Consider the following 12,947-nt stretch of genomic DNA (forward strand, 5'->3'; position numbering starts at 1 on the left):
TATAATAGAATTCATGTGAAAATCCACATATATGTTAATGGATATCTTAGCATTTATTGGATTTAATAGGTATCTCCAAGATTAGAAAGAACACATTTTAAAACATTAAACTATATTCAATTATAAGTGAAATAATTTGTGATTTTCGAGGATTTTGAAGAGCTACTACAGTCAATAACTATTTTCCTTCCATTCGATCTGGGCTTAATTCCCGGCACCATCTGTGGTCCTACAGCCTCACTAGGAATCATCCTTCAGTACACTCAGGAACACAAGTGAGTATAAACCTCACAAGTAAAAGCCAATAGAAATGAGCTATTGAAAATAATAACCATGAGAAAAGATGGACATGAAATTATATGACTTTTATATGTCTAATATTGAAACTGAGAGTGGTTACAAAATTATTTATTATCACTATAAAGTACTGAAAGATTGTTAAGAAGTGTTGGTGTATATTTGCCCAAGTATTTTTTAACTTTCAAATGCCACAGAATATTTAGGAAGTCTGAATTCATTATTCACTTTAGCTTCAATATATGCTTAGTTTTTGGTTAAGTGATACTTCTAGCATGATTGTATCAAATGAAGCATCAAATTGTAAAATGCAGCAGAAGGAATGTTTATTGAATGAGCCTACATTTGTGATTGCAGTTTCTCAAAGCATTCTTGTCATGTTTCTTCTAGTGTAGATAAGAACAGATTCTCTGCAAAGTCAAGAAATTTTCTGATAGATTTATTTCATTGACAATTTTCTCTGTATTTTCTGTTTGACTTCTTTGCTCTGTAGATCCCTGAGGTCTGGCCAGGCACATAATTATTTCTTCAAGGTCCTGGGTCTATCGTCTAGTCATAATTAAGTAATATAACTTTGTTTAATGTTGGTGAGGTCACTGCCATATTCCTAAAACGTACCTGTACCTTACTGTTTGACAGAATAATATAAGGTCAGGGTACAACAAAGCTGACATTGTCACTGAAATTCAAACATGTTGCCAAAACCTGTTACACTTTCCAACTATTTAGTATAGTTTTCAAATATTAAAACATCACGAATTTTTTCATATCAACTTCTTTTCATAAATCTCATACTTTGGAGAAAAATAGATAACTACATCTCTCCTGTCCCTTGTGGTCAGATTACTTAATTTTCTCTTTTTCTTTTAAACTTTTCTGGTATAAATAACCATGATTTATAAAGTATTTGATAGTTGCATTTTAGACATACTATATTTCAACCCCAACCCCAACCCCAAACCAGTGTCAACTCCCATCATTAGCATTCTCCTACTTTGTCCACTTTGGCCCACCATCTTGATATGCACATTACAAAGTTTGGTGGTTGCAACTTAGATCTCATGTTTTCTGTGTTGTTGAGTTTGCTTTAGGTTTAAGAAACACAATTCTAATTTTCTTCATGTTTTCCAGTTATTCCTATTAGATCCCTAAAACTGATATATTGACAAGCCATAAATACAAAATCTCAACTTAATATTGTTTTGTTTTATATCAAGGTTTTATTTGGAATTTTCTATTTAATTACATCCTAAGAAGCATTCTGTAAATACATTTGTATTCATAAGTATTGGCTTATTTCTCTTAGTTCAAGTCAAATTATCTTCAATCAATAAAAATCATATTTTCAATATAAGATACAAGTTTAAATAGCATATTACTGAAATTAAGTTACTAAAACCATTTTGGTGTAGACACTACAACTTAATGTAGTTCTCTTACAAATAAAATAAAAGTGGTGAAGGGTAGTGTTTCTTTTTTTATAACTGAAACCCAACTACAAACATGTTTATAATCATGATAAATAAAGATAATAATATAATAAATAATAATGAATAAATGAAAGTAGGATGATGAATTCTGGGCAAACAATATTTTACTCTATATTTTTATTATTTTTTTTACAAAAATCTTATATTTAGTTTTGACTAGATTTATGTCTATATTCTATAATGTAGGATTAACAACATTTTTCTAAGATATTTTTTCTAAGATATTAAAAAGTATGGTATTCTATTAAGGAAGAATAATCTCTAAGCAGTAGATGGTAAATGAAAATGACAAAGCAGTTATTTTTCATAAGTATTTTCTATATTAAAAGTGAAAAACTGTGTCTAAAATATTTTCAAAAAATTATTCAGCCAATTGTTCAACATTTTATGGATTTAAACAAAACTTTTATTAATATTATAATGAGTTATTAATAATTTCAGAAACATAACTCTGAAATATACAGCATTTTAGTTTTATTCAATTACTACTTTTAACAGTCAACAAGATAGAATGTAGAGATATTACTTTTCAGACATAGAAACAATATTTTATGAAATAAATCAAATGTCAAATAAGTGGCACAAGGTTGAGAAGTTTGACTTCAAAATCATTTGTTTAAACTTGAAACAAGCTATCTTGACATTCTACATTTAAAAAAATCATAGATGTTTATCTATAGCTGTTTTAACTATACATTATGTGTGTTTTGATATTTTGATTAGCATTGATGGCAATTTTATTCTGAGTTATTTTATACATTTTCTGGATCAAAATTTTCACAAATACTTCTCAAACCTACTTTGATGTAGTTTATTATAGCCAAAGTGGAGAGTTTCCTTCCCCATTAACAGTTCTTCAAGGGTTTGGGAAAATGGGAATAAAATCATTCACTATAAGGTATTACTTTCAAATAGAGCAAGGAAAGATCCTGAGCTTTGTACAAGTACGAAGTGTCAATGTATTTATTATCTAAAGAGAAAAAAATTTTACCTAGAGGAAACACATGTCACAACATTCAGTAAAATTGCTCATAAAAGATACATTTTGGTGCCAGAGCAGTGGTGCAAGTGGTAGGGCACCTGCCTTGCACATGCTAACTTACGACGGACCACAGTTAGATCCCTTGACATCCATCTGTTCTCCCAAGGCAGGAGCGATTTCTTAGTTCATACCCAGGAGTAACCCCTGAGCATCACTGGGTGTGGCCCAAAAATGAAAAAAAAAAGATGCATTTTAAGATGTGACAGATTGAAAATGAATAGTAACCATGTAGCTTATATGATAACATAGGGGGAGATATAAATAGATAACATGAGGGAATAACAGGCAGAAATTAACTGGCAAACAGGATTGCTTTTGGTAAGACTCACTCAAGGATGGAGAAATAAATACTTAAAGGAAGAAGATAGAAAATTATTTTAGAGGAAGAAAATACAGTAAATAAGTATTATAGTCAGATCCTCAAATGAAAAATGAAAAAAAAAAAAGAAACAAAAAACAAACAAAAAAACCCTCAAAAAACCTTAGATCTCTATATTTTCAGAAAAATGGAGAGGGAGAGGATAAGCAAGAGGAGAGAATGAATGATGGGAGAATTTTAAGAAAAATAGAAACATTTAGTCAAAACAGTATTTTGAATGTTCTAATTCATACTTCTTATAAATTGAAAAATTATATTTTTGTAGGCCTTATAGATTCTACCTTCTGTTGTAGTTGTGAATATGTTAGGATATATTGGCCAAGATATTTTCTGATAAAAGAAAGATAAGATTATTGAGATAGGGAAATGGGATTCATAAGAAGTCCTGTAGTGAAAGAGGAGGACAGGAGTGTCATAGAAAGACGAGACATTCATTTAATTTGAAACCAGAAGAATGACATCGAGTCAAGAAATGTAGATGCATTTTGAAGGAAGCTAGACAGTGAATTCTTTCCTACAGCTACTCAAGAAGCAAGAGGTTTCTTGAAACTATAGGCTTCTGAAAACCAAGAGTAAAATCCATGTTGGACATCTGGCTTCCAGAACCATGAGAATATATTTGTGCTAGATTAAGTTACTGAGTTTGGTGAAATTGTAGTAGCAGAAAACCATTAGAAATTATTAAGAAGCTGACATGATAGCTTTCTGTAGAGGAAAGAACTGACTCCCATACAGCTCATGGTGCTCAATTTAAAATATAATGAGGGGCCAGAGTGATAGCACAGCGGTTAGGTGTTTGCATTGTATGCAGCCTACTGTGGACAGACACAGGAGAGATCCCTGGCATCCCCTATGGTCCCTTACCTTACCAGGAGTAATTTCTGAGTGAAGAGCCAGGAGTAATTCCTGAGCACTACCAGGTGTAATCCAAACCCCCCTAAATATAATAAATTCAGAATTATTAACTGTATACAGTGCTAAAACTGAAACTTCATGTTAGAATAAGAATGACAACCAGAAATTTAGGCAATTTTTAAAAACTGTTATTTTGAGATAACAATGATTTGTCTTTATTTTTTAATTAATATATTTGTTTTCATTGAATTATCATGAGAAACAGTTACAAATTGGTTCATGATTGAGAGCTTCAGTTGCATGATATTCCAAAACTTATCCCTTCACCAGTGCATGTTTCCTGCCACCAGTAGTTCTAATTTCCTTCCTATCCTCACCCAGCCTGCATTAAATGTGTCCTACATGGATGATACAGAGAGTATTAGGGTGAGTAAAAGGAGTTAGAGGGAGAGTAGATATACAATCATTCCACTCAATTGTGGGATTGATGTAAGATTTTTCTTGTCAATTATGATAACCTATATGTGCACGTGCATTTACCACAATTGATATAATCATATTTTGGGGGGAAAGGACTTCTAATACTGTATTCAGAAATAATGGAGAAAGTAGGAAATTTGGACACTTATAAAAAAATAAGAATTGATTTTCCTTATGACTCAGAAATGAAAGTTCTTGCCATCAGTCCCAAGTGTGGAAAAGACATTTGCACTTTACTGAAAAGACAATTGTTCCCCAATGGCTACTATCGCACTATTTACAATACATAAGGTATAAAATAACCCAACTTTTTAGGCAGTAATGACTGGGTAAGGAAACTGAATTATATGTGTATAGTGGGATATTAACTATCTGTAAGAAAACATGAAATCAAGATATTTGCCTCGCGTGGAGGAAAGTATAGTTGGATGCTGAGGAAATTCAGAAGGGGAGAAGTATCTAGAGAATATTCCCTTTCATAAATGACATGAAAAGAAGTTTAGTAAGGGATTATAAATGGTCAAAAGAAACTGAAACTGTTTCTGGCCTATAAAACTAAGCACATCTGGTTGTAAGTGATGGATGACAATTATCCTTGTGATCTTGGTTGAGGAAAGAAGACTTATTGGTGGGTTTGTTGTTGACAGGTTGTACATACTGAAATTCATCCTTAATAATATAGCAAACCATTGTGACTTAATATGTTAACTTTCTTTTCTTTATACCACTTGCCAAGTTACTTTTGGTGTATTCTGCATAATCATTTCTTTCCTCCACACAATTTGACTTTTCCTGAGTGACAATACCTCCAATTTTTGTTCCGTTTCCCTCAGGAGGACACAGTTCACCCTGATGCTTCACTTTCATCAGATTTCCATGCAGAATAAGAATCTATGTTTCATTCTACTGTTAAATGATAAATAGAGACTACTAGGAAGCCAGAGGAGGAAAATAATCTGAACATTTGAACTTAGACGAAGAGTTTAGGATAAGCATGTACTCTCATGATATCAGGTGATGTATATAGGACTGACGATAACATCTTATAATAGATTCTTTATTTTTTTAATTTTGGACCACACCCAGCTGCTCAGGGGTTACTCCTGGCTGTGCGCTCAGAAATCGCTCCTGGTTTGGAAGACCATATTGGATGCAGGGGACAGAACCCGTGTCTGTCCTGTCCTGTCCTGTCCTGTCCTGTCCTGTCCTGTCCTGTCCTGAGTCAGCCGTGTGCAAGGCAAATGCCCTATCACTGTGCTACCACTCTGGCCCCATTTAGATGAACTGTAAAATAGTATCTCTACTGAAAAACTGTACATTCTTACTGTAAGTGCATTCTCGGGGCAATAAGAGAAAAACCATAAAAATACTCATTATGTAGTCATTAAAATTACAATACAGTGATAATTCAAAAGTATCTCTGAAAATACTTGAGTTTTAGTTATGCATCATTTAATAACAATATAAGTCCTGAATCTGTTCAAGAAATTTTTGCATCTGTCTTACTTCCAACATGTTTGGACATGCCCTCTCAGTTTTTGTTCTCTTGGTTGGACTACAATTTTCCCCCCATCTTTGTATATCATGAATCGTGTGTTCTGGCTCTTCCTTAGAATGGAATTCTCATCATTTTACATACTATTTAAAAGAGTGGAATGTAAAAATGCAAATAAACAACAACAAACAAAACAGTTAGACTTCAAGTAAATAGTTTCTCAATTTACTATTCTACTGATAAATGTAGCTGCCATTTTATCATTTATTATTTTTGCTTAAATACTGTGGTCACAAGGCTCAAAATACAGTTTTTTTCCACAGATAAAGTTGTTCATGATTGAGCTATAGTCATACAGTGTACAATAACATTTACCAGTGTACATTTCTTGGCACCAATGTTCCCAGTTTCCTTTTCACCCTCCACAAAGCCCTCTCTCCTTTATGTTACTGGAACATATATTTTTCTTCTCTCTCTCTCTCTCTCTTTCTTCTTCTTCTTCTTCTTCTTCTTCTTCTTCTTCTTCTTCTTCTTCTTCTTCTTCTTCTTCTTCTTCTTCTTCTTCTTCTTCTTCTTCTTCTTCTTCTTCTTTTTTCTTCCTTTAATTATTTTAAACACTTTGGTTTGCATTACAGTACACATTTCCCTCCATCAATTTTCCCATTTTCCCTCTCATCCACTCTTCCCACCTGCCTCTGGGGCAGGTATTTTACTTGTCTCTCTCTTGATCTCTCTCTTTTCTCTTTTGATGCTGAGGTTTGAATTATTGTTGAATTAAGGGGTAAGAGGTGTATCACTTTATGCACTTTCAGCACTCAGTTCTTGTGAGAGTGATAGTTCCAACTATCACTGTCACTGTGGACTGTTCACTACCCTAACTGCAATTTTTGTGACAAGTTTCCGAACATGGACTGGTCCTCCTACTTCTCATCTCTATCATCTCTGGAAATTATTACCATACTGTCTATTACTTACTGCCCCACAAATGAATTCTAGTAATCTGTTTCTCTCACTTTCCTACTGACTCATTTCACTCAGCATAATACTCTCATATCCATCTATGTATAAGCAAAATTTCATGACTTCATTTTTCCTAACAGTTGTGCAGTATTACATTGCATAGATGTACTGCAATGTCTTTAGCCACTAATCTATCTTGTGCACCTGGATTGTTTCCAGATTCTGGCTATTCTAATACTACTGTAATGGACATAAGAATGCAGAGGGTTTTTCTGCATGGTGTTTTTGGATTTCTAGGATATATCCCTAAGAGTGATATTAATAGATCATTGGAAGCTCACTTTCTAGTTTTCTAAGGAATATCCACATTAGTTTCCATAAAAGCTGGACCAGTCTAGATTCCCTTAGCACATTTATGTCAGCAAAGATCACTCTTCATTATTTTTTTGTGATGTGTACCGATCTTTGTGGTGAGGGATAATATATGTATATATATATATAAAGTGTATATACATATATATAAAGTGTATATATATATATAAAGCCATTCTCTTCAATTTCTTTGGTCAATGCCAGTGTATCCTTGTTAAATTTTAGCTTGATAATCCATCACAAGGTGACAGCTATGTTGAAATCTCTTACTATTGTGTTGCAATTTAAATTTTTATTTAAGTTTATTGACAATTGTTTTAAGCTTTTTGTTGGCCTTCATTGTGTGCATATATATTTGGGAGTGTGATTTCTTCCTGGGGTACACATTCTTGATTATTAAGAAATTTGAGCTCCCATACGATCCAGATATTCCACTCCTAGGAATATACCCTAGGAACACAAAAATACAATACAAAAACCCCTTCCTTACACCTATATTCATTGCAGCACTATTTACCATAGCAAGACTCTGGAAACAACCAAGATGCCCTTCAACAGACGAATGGCTAAAGAAACTGTGGTACATATACACAATGGAATATTATGCAGCTGTCAGGAGAGATGAAGTCATGAAATTTTCTTATACATGGATGTACACGGAATCTATTATGCTGAGTAAAATAAGTCAGAGAGAGAGAGAAAAACGCAGAATGGTCTCACTCATCTATGGGTTTTAAGAAAAATGAAAGACACCCTTGTAATAATAATTTTCAGACACAAAAGAGAAAAGAGCTGGAAGTTCCAGCTCACCTCAGGAAGCTCACCACAAAGAGTGATGAGTTTAGTTAGAGAAATAACTACATTTTGAACTGTCCTAATAACGAGAATGTATGAGGAAAATGGAGAGCCTGTCTAGAGTACAGGCGGGGGTCGGGTGGGGAGGAGGGAGACTTGGGACATTGGTGATGGGAATGTTGCACTGGTGATGGGTGGTGTTCTTTACATGACTGAAACCCAAACACAATCATGTATGTAATCAAGGTGTTTAAATTAAAAAAAAAGAAAAGAAAAAAAAGAAATTCCTATGATTATCTCATAACCTTTTAAAGCCTAATGTTTGTGTCATCTTATATTAATTTGGCTACCCCAACTTATTAAAGTTATTTGCTTGAATATTTGACTTTGAGTTGTTGATTAATCTGACTATACAGACGTGTTTCTTGTGGGCAAAAAAATATTGAATTTAATTTCTGATCTATTTTGGTAAGTCTGTGTTTCTTAATTGGTGCATTTAGTTCATTGATGCTAAGAGAAATTATTGTCATGGCATTGTGTGCCATCCTTTTATGGAAGTTTGTTATGTTCCTTGGGTCTGCATTGCTTTAAATAGATCCTTTAGTTCTTTTAAGGTTGATTTTGAGTTTGTGAAGTTTCTGAGCCTTGTTTATCTGTGAAGCTCTGTATTTTTTCCCCAAACATAAAGTAAAATCAGACTGTATGAAATTTTCTTGGTCAAGAATTCATTTTGTTGAGATTTTTCACTATATCCCACCACTGCTTCAGGCCTGGAGGGTTGCTTGGATAAATTTGCCCTAAGTCTTAAGTTGTGTCTTTTTGGATTTTTTTTTATTTAATTTCCCTTTTTGATCTTGCTGCTTTCAGTATTCTATCTCTATCTGTGGTTTTATTCATTGTGACTAAAATATGCCTTGAGGTGCTTTAATTGGATCTCTTAATTGGTACTCTTCGGGGAGCAGAGTATGGGTATTTTTCATATTTGAAAACTTCTCTGGAATGGTATATTTGATTACTTCTTCTCTATTGAGGGTTTCTTCCTGACTCTCTAGGACCACAAATATTCTTATGTTGTTTCTGTTAAATTTATCCCAAAAGTCTTTTGTTGGTTGTTGATTTATTTTAAGTATCTTTTCCATCTTCATCTTAGTTTAACACTTCTGCAATTTATTCTGCTGAATGGAAGTATTATGTAGCTCATCTTCCAGCTCACTGATTCTGTCCTCAACAGCAGTTACTCTGCTGGTGAGGGCTTCCAATGAGGATTTCATTTCACTTACCATATTTTTCTGCCCTGATATTTCTGTTTGGTGTTTTATCATTTCCACTCTCATCATTTTGAGTCTTATGACCTGTCTGTTCCATGATCTCTTAGGATTCTTTAACATTCTTTAACATTCTTTAGCAACTTTAACATTTCCTCTCTAATGTCCTGATCAGAAAGATTGTGTGGGTGGCTGTTGTTGTTTGGGTCTTCAAAACTAGTACATTTAATCATATTGTGTGGGGTTCTTTTCTCATTGAGATTTTTGTAGTTTTGTGCTGTTTTTTTATGGCAGAGCTCCTTGAGTAGAAGAAATGTGCAGTTGTTGCATGAAGCAGTGTAGCATTGTCATTGGCTGGGCTCACATACCTCAGTTTAGTTCAAAATGGTGCTTTTTTTAGTCCAATCTCTGGCATTGCCTACACTATTCCCACTGGGCTCACACAAATGAATTCAATCATATTTTTCAATTCATTTTATTACTTCTTTCTTCTATACTAAGAATTTTATAGATATTGAGAATTGAATTAGAAGATAACCATTTATATGTATAATTGTTTATATGTTATATTTTCAGTTGGATGAAATATTTCAATTTTATAATTATATTCAAGTATAGGATTGGAGAGATAGTACATTCAGTCGAGTGTGCCTTACACAAATCAAACTAGATTTGATCCCTGACATTCCTTATGGAATGTCATCCCTGAGCTTTCTATGAGTGAATACTGAGTGAAGAGTCAAGATTATGTTCTGAGCACACTAGGTGTAGCCACTAACACCCCCCAATTCAACATATTTAAGCATAGCTAAGCTTGCTATATGTAAGTGAATATGCTATTGATTGCATTAATATTAACTACATTAAATTACACCAATAACATATTAAGACCAAATTATATGAATGTTAATAAAATATATTAATCTGAAAGAAGAGATAAAGGTATGTACTTATGATGGTTACCATATGTTAAACATAAAATCTTGGCAATATTTCGAGAAATAATCAATAAGATTTTTAAAATAATGATAGTGTGCAAATTTGATTTTGCGGTTGACAGAATCAATTGCTAATATAAAATTGGGCAAAAACATATTCTTTTGGATTTTGAGCTACACCCAACATTGTGTGGTGAGTGTGCAGAGGGCCATATATGTGATCAGGGATGAAAATAACTTAGTCAATAACTATTCTTTACCCACTCAAGAAAGATATTATTTTCTATAGTTGTTACAGACATGCCACACTGTTTAATAATCTTTTCAGGAACCTAGTAGTGCTACCTCACCACACAAGATAAATGTTAGACTCTGTCATAGTCTTTCTCTAAAGAAAGTTAATATCTGAAGAAACATTAGAGACTATGATATTAGGATCTGGAAAACACACGGTTTTGTGAGTTAAATACTAAAATCTGAGGCTTAGTTCACATATTCCTACCAATGAGCTCTGGGGTAAAAAAATGCAGATGGAATCTCTTCTGGAATGTACATGTAGATGATAAGTGATATGACATTTAAAGCCAGATAAAAATAGCTGAAGAATTGATGAGAACCCTAATGAACCAGAAACAAATAAAATTTGGGAGATAAACAGCTAGCAAACCTAGAGCATACCGAGATGCAATCTGCATAACTATATCTTTATTAGTTCAAGAAATAAAAATACGGTTATTCACAGGTAATAACCAAAACAGTAAGAGAAAAATTTAACATTTACTATTAAAAAAATTAAGAACCACCATAATGTCAAAGAAAACAAAATGATACAGACTAAGATACATTAGTAGAATGCTCTTTTGAAGCATGATAAAGATGATAAATATTAAGATTAATTAATATTTTATATAAAATAAATATTAACAAATAATTAAAGTCATGAAAATTACTTTTAGCTATTTAAAGCAAGTTTTAGGAGTATTAACGTAATGGCTATTATTAGAAAAATGATAAGCTAATGTTAGTATATAAAGTGCAATGCATTGAATTATAATTACAACTATATACATAAATAAATAGTCTTAGAGAATACATGGCGGAGAAAAGTGATCTCTCTGTTGGAGAATATGGGATTGGAACATTGGAAACATGAAAATCCCTTTCACTGACAGTATTATAAGCTATAGTTCTTCAAATAAAATTATAAAAATTAACTCTAATAATAATAATAAATAAATAAATGCCCACTCTTGTTAGTGAGCTAATATCATTGACTCCTGTTCTTTATAAGCTTACTTTTTTAGGTTTCTTTTTGATTTTGAGCTACACCTTAGGGTACTTTAGGAGCTCTGAACTCAGGGATCCCTTTTGGTGGTTTATAGGCAACATCTGTAGATTAAACCAGGGTGTTTCATTGGAGTAAATTTTTTAATCTCAGTATTATCTATGTGATAAATTTTATTATATAAAATTCCATGACATATATTATAATAATATGAATTTTGTATTCTTTTAAAATTTCAATGTAATATAAATGTTTTATAGAAGAGGAAAATTCATTGAAGTATTCATGTACTCATACTGTTAGACAGTTTTAAAGCATAGTTTATATTTAGAAAATTTAATTAAGCCCTACACAGGAATTTAATTTAAATATAAAAATAAGTATATATAAATAGTCTATATTATATGGATATTACATATACATTTATACATGTTATTCATAAGTACATATTAAATAAGCTTTAATATATGAATATATGGTGAGAAAGGAAGTTGTTACAATCTGAACAGCCACCCACAAATGAAAACTTCACAGACAGAAATATTTTTGGATATTTGAAGAGTATTCAATTGTTTTCTCTATCTTTCAAAATCAATAGAATTATTTTAAAAGTTTGCTTGCGTGACTTTACGAAGCATAAATATGAAGTAATGTAAAAACTTTGGTGGAAAATAAGAGGAAAGCTTTTACACTTTTTAAAATAAAATGACTTGAGTGAATAATATAATTAATAAGTAGGAGGATGGTGTGGGTGGAAGAAATGAGAGAAAGCACAGAGAAATGAGAAAGAGAAAAGTGCAATTATTAAAACTATGAATCATGCAATCAGAGTGCATGGTTACTAATGCCATCCTGTCACTTTCTGTTTGCGAAGTCCTATGAAAATTACTATGTCCACCTCTTTATTTGTCAGTCTTTTAAATAGCAACAAAATGTAGGTGCATCTTTGGTGGTGAATGTGGGGTGGGGATATTATATCTGTACACACTTGTAAACGAGTAAAACTCTATTCTAAGAAACCTCATGATTTCTATAAAGATGGAATAAGTCATTCATTAATATTTCTATAAAATAGGTATTATGCCATTTACAATAACTATCTCATCTTAATTGCAATATAATGTTATGTAAAATGATGTATAACATAATAGATTATTAATCTGGTACAATTTTATTTATTTTTGTTCTCTTTTAATGAACTTACTGTCTTTATCTCATCTTTAAGGTCATAATTAAAGTTTGTATTTTAAAAGAATTGTGTTTCTAATGGCAGGGTAGAGACAAGATGGCTAAA

The sequence above is a fragment of the Suncus etruscus genome, chromosome 7, assembly GCF_024139225.1.
Source record: "Suncus etruscus isolate mSunEtr1 chromosome 7, mSunEtr1.pri.cur, whole genome shotgun sequence".
NCBI lineage: Eukaryota > Metazoa > Chordata > Mammalia > Eulipotyphla > Soricidae > Suncus > Suncus etruscus.